Raw genomic sequence first — 13,038 nt, forward strand, 5'->3', positions numbered from 1 at the left:
CTCATTCACTACGCTTAAACCGTCTTGGTCGTCGTCGTCTTTTTTTTAAAACTGAATAAACTCTTTCCCCCTTCAGGGTTTATTGCTTGATGCTCCTCTGCCTGGACAACTCTCTGTTGCTTCAAATGGACCCAAATTTTACCCTCTTAAAGAGGACTTCTCGGACCATTTACTCTAAAGAGCACCGCCACTCAGTTACTATCAAAATACCCTTTTACATTTGTTTCCCTCAATCCTCAAGTAGAATATAAGCTACACCAAGAGCTTGGACTTTGTATTTCTTGTTCAATTATATATCTACAGTGCTAAGTATAATTTCTTAGTGTAATTTCTGGCTTAACAAATATTTTTGAAGAGATGAGTGAATAAATAATAACTGAATAAATTAGCTAGAGTTGAGTACTTTAGTGGTTGAGCATTTATTTGGTGTAAAACATTACTAAATAAGATTATTTCAGACACTTGGAAAGCCCTTTTTATGCACATCTCTGAAACCTTGGCCAATGTATATATCTCTTAGGTAATTGGATATTATGGCTGGGTTTCTTTGTTTGTTTTTATCTTTATAGATGGAGAAACTGAGATGCAAATTGACTCTGCAACATTACTGGTAATCTTTGGGACCATTAAAACTTTATTCAGAGTTGCTAATGAAACTTTTGGCCCATTTCCAAATGTTAGACTTTACTTTGTAAATATAATTGATTTGCTTGTATAACAGACAAAACAGTGTGTACAGGACTCCATTTACTTGGCTGCTTTCTTTTTTGCTCAAGATACCTGCCCCTTTGCTATCTTAGTATCAGAGACCTATAATGCTAATACTGAATTTTTGGGGAGACTGCAGAATGAACATTTTAGAAAGAAAACCAAGAAGCAGGTTATGATTTGGCTAGAACTTTAATATTCTCTCTTTGGACATAAATCTGGACAGATGTCTGCCACTTACCATGATCAAAAATTTATTTCTTGTTTTCAGAAAAGTAAGCCAAATAATTCCACTACCGTTTAACTAGCCCATTTTATTTAATGAGCAGGGAAACATATGACTATATTTACCCTATCAGTGATGATCACTTTCCTAGTAGAATGGACCCAACAAGAGATATGACAATATCTTAACCTGAACTATTCATTAACTATCTCTATAAGGGAAGAACAATTAAAGTAATCGAAAACAAACTTGCCAAAATACTTCAAGGATGATCAGAGAGCCTATCTTTATCAGATGAAAGAATGTGGCTACTCAGAAGTTACTGTTACCAGAAACTAAGATGAAAGGAAACATGGGTGAGACAGAAAATTTGCCACAGAAATGATTGAATAAAAACATGAAAGAAAACACATGAAGCATACAAGTATAGACCTAATTGCAAAGAGGAGCCATTCCATGAAATGCAATTAAACTTCTAGAGAGATCAAAGCATTTTCCCAAAAGGGAGGTGTAAGGGCAAAGAAATATTTCCCTTATAATTAAGAAACATTACCAAAATTTAGAGGAAAATGCGGAATATCTCCCAAGTTTGGGGGAAAAAGTGAAATTACTATAATAGGATGAATTGTTTGTTATAATGGCGCGTGTATAAAAAATAAATGCAATTAGTTCAAGGTACTCTAGTAAAATAAATTACCTTGTACTGCAATCAAATGTCATCTCAAAGTATCTTTATACTAATAGTTACTTCATTTTATAATATTTTTTGAAAATTAAATATACCAACTGAGTGGAAATGATTCATAATTCTCTGTTATGCTAAATGTAAACGCAGAAGACTGAGTTTGTAATGCTATTCTTTTGAATTGCTTGAAGACAATGAACTTCACTACTTTAAGCAAAGTAAAATGGAGAAGCCTATTTTGTACATAGAATATATACATGAATGACTTTCTCACTGAGAGTTTTTCTTACCCCAAATCCTAGCTAATTTAGATTTGATTTTGTTTCCAGCTTGTTACTAATAAGAAAGAAAGCAGATGGCAGGTGGAAGTGTAAGTTTTGTTGTTATTGTCTATTTTCAAAGAAGCCTAGGACAGCAAAACAGAAGCCAAGAGACTTTAGAGTCAAATTCTGTTAGGAGAAAAGGTATCAGGACATGTGTGTCAGCAGGCAGTTTCATAGTGCTTTAATAAGAAGGTTCCATGCATTGCGTAAGACCACATAATCACCGATTGTATGAAGAGAGGTTGAAAAATGTCTACTCGACTATATCTTACAGGGTAAAATGTTACTCAAAGTCTCTCAAACAATTAAAGGATTCTATGTCTGAGGCCAGGTAGTATCCTGAGGCAGGAGATAACAGTGTTATGTCATAAAATCAGAAATGCATGAGAAACAAAATAAAGCAAACCTCTTACATATTTTATTTCCAACAGAGCACTTTCAGGTAGTTTGTTAAAATTACAAGAAAGGCAGTTTTTGAAATGTTTATATTAAACATGAGATTCTAAATGAAAATGAACTGTTGCAGTTAACTATTATAGCTAAGTAAAGATATATAAAACATCATTGATACTGGCTTTAAGTACTTTGCCATCTTTTCATAATATTTATAACAATTTTAACAGATTAAACTGAGTTTTCTGACCCTAGTTTTCTAGTTCAATCAATAATTTTGTTATCAAAAGGCTAGTGAGAAACCATACTCTCCTGATCAGAAAAACAGGCTTCTGTTTTATTTTTCTAAGGAAAAGAATGAACTAGTATTTCCAATGTATAACTGCCATGCATATCTAATAAAGCCAAGTATTTCATATCCCAACCACATTTCTTTTTCATACAAAAATTCTCAACAAGTGAATTAGAACATTTATATTCTGGCAAAGTGTTTATTTCTGGGGAAAAAGTAACAAACTTAGATTTTTGAATTTTAGATTTTAATTTTCAGTAGCAATAAACGAGGGAGATTTAACTTGAAATTTCCTTGAGCCTCTTTCTCCTTTATCACTACTTATATCTAGATGAGGTTATATTTCTGTTCTTAAATTTTGTTATATTATATTTAAGTCATTTAAAATTTCACACATTTAATTAAAAATAATTATAACTCAAATTCTAGGAGACACACAGTGATTGAAAGTAAAGCAAATGGAAACAGCGTTTTATGGTGTTTGCACAAGTAGAGATTCTGATACATATTTTTTAAATTTAGTTTCCAAGCAAAAATGGACACTTATGTCTCCAAGATGTATTATTAGGTGGAAAAAGCAGGGTGGAAATCTTTCGTATTATGTACTACCTAGTCTATTAAAGGATGAAGATTAAGAGTATATTGATACTTACTTTCACATGCATAAAGAAACCATAGAAAGATACCAAGAGCAAACAGCATGGGCCAACAGAATGAACACAGACAGAGAGCTCAGGTACAGAGAAGCTTTCCTGAGGTTCATAGTAAAGAACACGATGGCCTTCCAAAGACATACTGGAGGAGGGCAAAGACCCTGCTTAGAGTGAAAGACTAATGGTAGATGTGAAATCTGTAATCCTAGTAATAAGTGGGGCGCAATGCAAAAACAGCATTCCAGCACACTGGTAGAACGCAGTCTAGTGCAACGTGTAGAGAGGTTTCAGGAAATTGTTCCTGGAGAAGGGAGACCCAAATAACACTTGGTGAGGAGGGTCCAGGTTGCCTGTGGAGTTGCTGATGCAGATATGCTTGAGTCTGTGCAGGATAAAGTATGTAAGTTCTCTTTTTTGGCCTTAGGTTAAATTTTTATAAAATCTTGTGTTGGTAAATGTGATGTAATTAGATATGTAGTTTAATAGGTAAGGTATAACTATAAAAATGTAGCAGATGATTACAGTCACTGCCCTCCACTCCACGGAATGGGGATGGGGGAGACAGTGAGTAGAAAGACTTTAATTTGACACAATCCCAAGGATGACAAAGCAGCCTTCATAAGCCAGAGTAGTTTTTGTGTTTCGCATTGTAAGTGCCCTGGTGGAAAACTGAAGAAACCAAATGCTTTTCAAAAGATGATCAGTACCCGTTAACTCCAAGGGCAAGAGTTTTTGGTAACCTGCCATTAACAGGCAAAATTGTTTTGTTTTATTTTTTTCTTTCAACATGAGTTTAAACTATGATCCTGAAAAAATTTTTTTTTAAGATTTGAAAGGTAACCTACCTCCAATTGTCAAGCATAGGAAAAAAACAAAAAATACCAAGAACCCTCCCACACAGGTTTAAAAGATTTAAGAAATAAAACACTTTCCTGAGACAAAGGGTGGTAATTGCCGTGTGGTGGGAGACTCATCATTCACAATGACAAGTGTGAAAAAGGGAGTGTCTAGAGCTCTGCCTGAGAATCTGAGGGAGGTTTAGATGGGGAAAAGCATCTGGGGTGCCCTTTGCTTTGTGAAAGATTATGTTTCTGGGTGACTTCCATCATCCATGGGTGAGTTGGATCCAATTTCTAGTTATAAAATTTATTACAGCCTTGTCCTTTGTGCTTTTTGTTTTGTTTTTAGTATCTTGGAGAAGGGCACAATAGCAAGGAAATGATGGATTCATCCCTAATGATATGGATTGGCTATGTCCCCACCCAAATTTCGTCTTGAATTCCCACATGTTGTGGGAGGGACCTGGTGGGAATTAATTGAATCATGGGGGCAGGTCTTTCCAATACTGTTCTCATCACAGTGAATAAGTCTCATGAGATCTGATGGTTTGGAAAAACAGGAGTCTCCCTGCACAAGCTCTCTGTTTGCCTGCTGCCATCCAAGTAAGATGGGAGTTGCTACTTCTTGCCTTCCGCCATGATTGTGAGGCTTCTCTAGTCACATGGAACTATAAGTCCAATTAAACCTCTTTCTTTTGTAAATTGCCCAGTCTCAGGTATGTCTTTATCAGCAGTGTGAAAATGGACCAATACACCTGTCTTTTTCCCTCCTACACTCTAACACAGAAGGGGGATCTCATTATCTGGTGGATTATGACTTGAATTTTCTGATGGTGATTAAGAGAAATGGAGGCAGGACTGCCATAGTAAACCTATTAGCTGTGGAAGACCCAGACTCTTAAGAAGCATTAGATGAGAAAAACAGTAGTGCCAAGAAGAAGCACCTTCTGGAGTTGGGGAAAGACCTAGTGCTCCTAGATTAATATGGAGATCAAATGACCAGTTCTCAGCATTGTCAACACTATGAAGTGCACCCTTGCAGAATGTAATGTTCATATGATTTAGTTCTGTCTACGTGAATTACTTGTTATAAAGAGCAAAAATTATGGTATTGCTAGTGGAAGTGGCAAATGAAAAGATGTTATCAAAAAGGAAAATTTTAGAATTTGGAAAAAGTTTTTGCCAAGTAATGCTAGGGTATAGCTTTATACTAGACTGCCATACTAATATAATTTCTTTAAAGTGACTTTTTCTTTCTTGTTTTCTAGATGAGAAAATATTATTCAACATGAATAAAGGGAAATATAGTTTTTCCTGGAATTATCAAAAATGGTCTTAGATATGGGTTGTTTAGTAGAAGAAATATTATGTCTAGAACAGGAGGAGAGAAAGTAGTATAACTTTAAGTGCAAGAGAGCTAGTGCATTTCTGCCATGGACTAAATTGTGTTCTCCTAAAATTCCTATGTTAAAGCTCTATCCTCCAATGTGACTTCATTTGGAGATAGAGCCTAAAAGGAAGGAGGTAATGAACATTAAGTGAGGTCATAAAGGTCCAGCTCTAATCCAACAAGGCTTATCTTCTTATAAGAGGAAAAGATATCTGACTCTCCCTCTTGTCTCTCCCTCTTCTCTCTCTCCCTTCTCTCTCTCCCTTCTCTCTTTCTTTCCCTCCTTCCCTCCCTCCCTCTTCGACTCTCTCCTCTGTCCTCTCCCTCCACCATATTCTTAGAAGAAAGGATATGTGAGATCACAACAAGAGGATGTCTCTCTACAAACCATAAAGAGAGCTCTCACCATGGACCAAATCACTAGGCACCTTGATCATGGATGTCTAGCCTCCAGAAGTGCAAGTAAATAAATACCAGTAATTTAATCCCCCAGTCTGTGGCATTTTGTTATGGCAGCCTGAACAGACTAATACAATCTCCCCTGGAGAGCCACAGCCATATATTGAAAGTTAGTAGAGTGAGAAATCACACCTGGCTTTTTCTTTCCCATTCTGTATACTTTCCACTTTACTGATTACAAAAGCTTGAAATGTGGGCCTTTTTTTTTCAACCATTTCTCATTCTTCTTTCCCCACAAGCAGTTAGGTACTAGTGTTACTTAATATCCCTCAATAATGTCAAATTCTAATAAAAATGATTTTAGTTATAAGGAATAAAAACCTACTCTACCTGAGATAGAAACCTTTAATTTCTTTTAACTCCTGTTATACTCATGTTATAGCATTTATTACTCTTTTGGCATGTAATTTGGCAAGTGATATCTGCTACTTGGTTTCACTCTGAGCCCCTCTAAAACATGTCTCTGTATATATTATACAATCAAAGAGACTCATAGAGGTGAACCCAACATTCTGAGTTTCTATTTCTACTGAAGGTATTTGCTGAGTCTTCAGCCTGATGCGGCAAAATGCTTAGAAGCTGAACAGAGTACAGCCACTAAGAGGCAGAGAAGACAGCAGAGCTTTTAGGAATCTCATAGGGCTCTGAGAGGCAAACACTGAAGTCTGGACCTTCCAAAGTAATCAGTATTTGAGAGAGCAAGATTCCAGAGGGAAAGGAAACATGGGGAAATGATTCTGACACTAGGACTAGTTTTCTCTTTCAGGCACTTGCCAATTGTTAAACCCCATAGAAAAAAAACCTGAAAAGTTCAGAACTTTTAGTAGTCTCATAATGACACAAAATTTGATATTGAATTTATGCATTAGGAAGGAGGTACTCTGCTAAGTATCCAAGGTTCTTAAGGGGACTCCTGAAAAGCTACATCTTAGTATTGAAGGAGACCCAGAGGTAGGCAGAGCCTTACAAAGTCTTAAATTTAGCAGAGTCAAAACCTTATTGGATTGAGGTGATCCGCTCCTACTGTTTTGACATGTCAGAGGATAGGTTAAATCTTCTCTTGAGGTTGAGTACATCACACACAACCTCCACAGTTTTTCAAACCAAATATTTGACTTTCAAATCAAAATTATGGGGCCCACAGGGGAACAGGCTGAAGAGAAAAATCAGAAAATAGAAACAGAACAATAGATGATTCTGTTTTGTAGCTATCAATTACTTTAACTGTGTTAATATGCTCAAGAAAATAAATAAGATTGGAGATGTTTTAGATAACTGGACTCTATTAAAAATATATTTATAGAAAATAGAAAATACAATAACTAGTGTTAAGAAATAAAGGGTATACATTCTTTTTGTCTGGCTTCTTTCACTCATCTGTGTCATTATGTGTAACAGTAGTTTGTTACATTTTCATTGCCGAGTAGGGTTCCATTGTATGGATATATCACAATTCGTTTATGTATTCACTTTTTGATGGACATTTGAGTTGTTCCCAGTTAAGGCTATTACAAATAAAGCTGCTATGAGCATTCATGTATAAGTTTCTATATAGCTTTATGCTATCTTTTCTTTTGGGTAAATGCCTAGGAATAAATGACTGGATCATTTGGTATATGAAGAGAATCAACATTTTAACACTAATGAGTCTTCCAACCCATAACAAGATATATTGTTCTATACGTTTTTTTAAAAAAGTTTCTCTGAGCATTGATTTGTATTTTACAGTGTACAGCCTTACACAATCTTTTGTCAGATTTATTCTTAGGTATTTTATATTTTTTATGCTCTTGGCAATATTATTTTAAATTTTTCATTTTTTCAATTATTTATTGCTAATAAAAATACAACTAATATTTGTACAATTATTTTTTTATCTGTCACCTTGTGAAGTACATTTATTAGTTCTAGCATCTTTTTGTAGATTTTATCAGATTTTCTGTATAGATGTGATGACATCTGTGAATAAAAATAATACTGTTTCTTTTCAGTCTGTATACTGTGATGTTTTTTCTTGCTTTATTACATTAGCTAGAAATTGCAGTATAATCATGAATAGATGTAGTGACAACAGACATCCCTGTCTAGTTTCTGAAAGCATTAAGTCTAATGCTAACGTTAGGTTTATCAGGGATGCTTTTGATTAGGTTGATATGTTCCATTTCTAGCTTTCTGAGAGTTTTTATTGTGCATATTGGATTTTGTGAAATGCTTTTCTGAGATTGAAGTTATCATATGATTTTTAAAAGTTTCTTGATGTGGTGAATTACATTGATTGATTTTAATTTGTTCAGCCAACCTTATGTTACTAAATTAACCCCATTTGATCACTATATGTTATTTCTTTTACATATTGCTGGATTCAATTTTCTAAAATGTTATTCAGAACTTTTGCATTTATGCAAAATGAGAGATATTGATATGTAGTCTTTTTCTAGTCATGTATTTACAGTTATGGTTATCAAGATAATTGTGGCTTCATATAATTAGTTGAGAAATATTCCCTCTCTTTTAATTTTCTGAAAAAGGTTTTTCAGATAGAATTAGTCTAATTTCGTTCTTGAACATTTGATAAACATCAACCATGAAGACATCTGGACCTGCAACTTTTGTGGGAAGGGTTGAAGCTACAATTTTGGTTTTTTAAATATAATGTTTCTACTCCAGGGCAATTTTGACTCCTTGGAGAACATTTTGCAATGTCTGTGGACATTTTTTGGTTGTCACAACAAAGAGAAGGAATTGCTGTAAGCGTCTAGTAAATAGAGACCAGGAATGTTGCTAAACAGTCTACAATGTATAAGATAGCCCTGTAATAAATAATTATTTGGTGCAAATGTCAATAATGCCAAGTTTGAGGAACCTTGCTTTAATAGATGTAAAACTACTCAGTTCTTGAATCGACTTTAGTATTTTGTGTCTTTCAAGAAATTGGTTCATTTCATGTAAATTATTAAATTTAATGGCACAAAATTGCTCGTGGTATTTCCTAATTTTTACCTTAATATCTGTAGAATCTCTAATGGCATCAAACCTCACTCTTGGTTTGCTAACTTGTATCTTCTCTCTCTTTTTTTTTTTCCTGGTCAGACTGGTTAGAGGTTGATCAATTATATCTGTCTTTTCAAAGAGCCAAGGTTGGTTTCATTAATTTGTTCTACTTATTTTCTATTCCATTGACTTCTACTCTGTTATTTCCTTCCTTTGCTTACTTTGGGTTTCATGTGTTCTTTCGTAGTTTCTTAAGGTGAAAGTTGAGGCATTCAGACAAGACCTTCCTTCTATGGTATTATAGCCATTTAGAGCTATAAATTTTCTTCTAAGTACTGCTTTAGGTCATTCCACAAATCCTAATATATTATATTTTTATTTTCATCAAGTTCAAAATATTTTTAAATTTCACTTTGCTTTTTTTCTTTACTCAGAGTTCATTTAGAAGTTATATTACTTGGTTTCCAAAAAACTGAAACTGTTCTGAGTATCTTGCTGTAATTGTAAATCTTCTAATTTAATTCTATTGTGGTCAGAAAATATTCTTCGCGCTACTTAAGTCCTTTTAATATCATTCACACTCCTTTTTTGGTTTATAACATGGTATACATTGATAAATTTAACATGTACTTGAAAATAATATTTATTCTGATGTGATTGGTTGGAATGTCCTGTAAATGTCAATTAGGTCAAAGTTGTTGATGGTGTTGTTCAAATCTTCTATGTCATTGTTCTGTTAATTATTCTATCAATTGTTCAAATCAATTATCAAGAGAGGGTAATTGAAATCTTTGACAATAATTATGGATTTGTCTATGTCTCCTTTCAGTACTATCAGTTTTTGTTTTATGTGTCTTGATACTCAGTTATACCAGTTAAACATTTAAAATTAAATGCTCTTTTATAAGTTGACCCCTTTATCATTATAAAATGGGCTTCTTTATGCTTAGTAGTATCCTTTGCTCTGAAATCTACTTTATCTAATATTAATATAGCCACTTCAACTTTTCTTGAATTAATTAATGTTAGCAAGGCTCATCTTTTTCCATCCTCTAATTTTACCTTATTTCTGTCTCTCTATGTAAACTGGGTTTCTTGTAAGTAGCCTGTAATTGGATCTTTTTTAGTTATCCACTCTGACAATCTCTGCCTTATAACTGGATTTTTAGACAATTTACATTTAATGTGATTATTGTTATATTTAAGTATCCTTTTTGCATTTTTCTATTTGGCCTTTTACTCTGTTATTAGTTAATTGAACATATTTTAATTTCTCAATTCTATTTCCTTTCTTCATTAATTATAACTCTTTTAGTATTTTGCAGGTAATAGTGTACTTATTTAAATCTCAATCTACAAGTGTTATTATATCACTTCACATGTAGAATAAGAACTTTACAATACTATACTTGCATTTTTTTAGCCTTTATGTTATTGTCATATATTGTACTTATTTATGCTATAAACCATCAAACACATTGTGAATTCTTAAGTTGTCGATTTTTAAAAATATTTAAATATAAAAATATTATATATTTACCCTTATAGTTATCATTTCAGATGTTCTTTATTCCTTGTATAGATCCGTATATTCACCTTATTTCATTTTCCTCTTTCTGGAGAACTTCATTTGTAAGGTGGGTCTGTTGGTGGTGATATCTTTGATTCGTGCGTATCTGAACGTCTTTATATGTTTGTTTTGAAAAATATTTTCGCTAGTTCTGGAATTTTAAGGACTGTCTTCTTTTACATTGTTTCTTGATGAAAAATGGATGTTGTCATTCTTATCTTGTTCTCTATGTAAGGTGCCTTTTTTCCCTCTGGCTGCTTTAAGGTTTTCTCTTTATCACTAGTTTTGAACAATTTTATTATGATGTGTCTTGGTGTGGTTTTCTTCATGTTTCTTGTGTTTGAGGTTCATTTTTGAAACTGTAGGTTTATAATTTTCACTTCTCCTCTGGGAGCTCCAATTACACATAGAAAGGTGTTTTAAGTTGTCTCTTAGCTCATTGATATTATCCTAAGTTTTAAAATTCATTCTCTTTAATTCATTTTATATTGTATGTATTACTGTGTCTTCCAGTCTACTAATCATTTTGTCTGTGATATCTAATCAGCCCTTAATTACATTTAGTATTTTTTTATATTTTCCATGTCTATGCTTATTTTTATAAACCAACTTTATTGAGGTATAATTTATACACAGTAAAATTGATCTGTTTTAAGTGTGTAAGTCAATGATTTTTAGTACAAATGTTTATGCAGGCATGCTTTTGTTTCTCTTGATTAGATATCTAGGAGTGGAGTTGGGGGCTTATAAGGTAATCCTATGCTTAACATTTTAAGAAACTCTTAAATTATTTTTCAAAGTGTTTGAACTGTTCTATCTTCCCATGAGCAATGTACATGGCTTCCAGGTTCTCTGCACACTCATCAATACTTGCTATTGCTTTTTAAAATTATTATAGCCATTCTTGTGAGTGTGAAGTTGTATCTCATTATGATTTTAACTTGCCTTTCCTTAATAACTAATGATGTTGAACATTTTTATGTGCTTATTAACCTTATGTATATCTTCTTTGGTGAAATGTCTATTCAGATCTTTTACTCACTTTTAATTGTCTCATGTAAATTTTTGTCATTATTGTGGGTGTTTATTTTAAATTTTATGGATGCATAGTCATTGTACATATTTAGGGGGTACATATAATATCGTGATACAGACATACAATGTGTAGTGATCAAATCTGGATAATTGTGATATCCATTACCTCAAAGACTCACCGTTTCTTTGTGCAGTGAATATTTCAAATATTTTCTTTTAGTTATTTTGAAATATACAATATATTATTGTTAAATATTGTCACTCTACTGTGCCATCAACGCTAGATATTATTCCTTTTATTCTCAGCCTCTGTTAACCACTAATACATTCACTACTTCTATGAGATCAGTTTTTTTTTTTTTAGCTCCGACATGTATGTGAGAACATGCAATATTTGTCTTTCTCTGCTTGGTTTATTTAACTTAACGTCCTCCAATTCCATCCATGTTGCTGTGAAGACAGAAGTTTACATTTTATGGTTGACTAATATTTCATTTTGTATACTACATTGTGTACCACATTTTCTTTATCCATTCATTCTTTGATGGACACTCAGGTTGATTCCATATCTTGGGTATTGTGAATAATGCTGCAATAAACAGCTGTCACTTTGATATACTGATTTCCTTTCCTTTGGATATATACCCAGCAGTGGGTTTGCTGCATCATATGATAGTTCTGTTTTTAGTTTTTTGAGGAATTTCTATACTGTTTTCCATAGTGGATGTGCTATTTATATTCCCACCAGCAGTGTACAAGCATTCCCCTTTTGCTACATCCTCTCTAGCATTTATTATTTTCTATGTATTTTGTATAGCCATTTTAACTGGGGTGAGATGGTATATTATTATGATTTTGATTTGCATTTCACTGATGATTAGTAGTGTTGAAAATTTTTCAAATATCTCTTGGCCATTTGTGTCTTTTGAGAAATGGTTATTCAGATCTATTGCCCATTTTAAATAAAATTATTTTGTTTTTTGCTATTGAGTTTCATATATATTCTAATTATTAATCCCTTGTCAGATGAATAGTTTTCAAATATTTTATCCCATTCTGTAGGTTGTGTCTTCATTGATTGCTTCTTTTGTCATGCAAAAGCCTTTTAGCTTGATTTAATCCCATGTGTCTATGTTTGCTTGGGTTGCCTGTACTTTTAAGGTCTTACTCAAGAAATCTTTGCCCAGGACAATGTCCTAAAGCGTTTTCCCTTGTTTTCTTCTAATTATTTTAGTATCAGGTTTAACATCCAAGTCGTCAATCCATTTTTATTTGCTTTTTGTATATGGCGAGAGGTGGGGATTTCATTTCATTCTTCTGCATATGAATATCCAGTTTTCTCAGCACATTTATTGAACGTCTCCTTTCCCCAGTGTATGTTGTTGGCATCTTTGTCAAACATGAGTTGGTTGTAGATGCATAGATTTATTTCTCGGTTCTCTATTCTGTTCCATTAGCTTATGTATTTTTTATG

At 33.3% G+C, this 13,038-nt stretch overlaps 1 long non-coding RNA gene across 1 annotated transcript in view; it reads left to right on the plus strand.

Annotated features, from left to right (window-relative positions):
* Positions 1-13,038, plus strand: part of LOC116275875 — a 254,134-nt gene that overhangs the window by 312 nt on the left and 240,784 nt on the right. The window lies entirely within an intron of this gene.

Source organism: Papio anubis, chromosome 7 (assembly GCF_008728515.1).
Source record: "Papio anubis isolate 15944 chromosome 7, Panubis1.0, whole genome shotgun sequence".
NCBI classification, from domain to species: domain Eukaryota; kingdom Metazoa; phylum Chordata; class Mammalia; order Primates; family Cercopithecidae; genus Papio; species Papio anubis.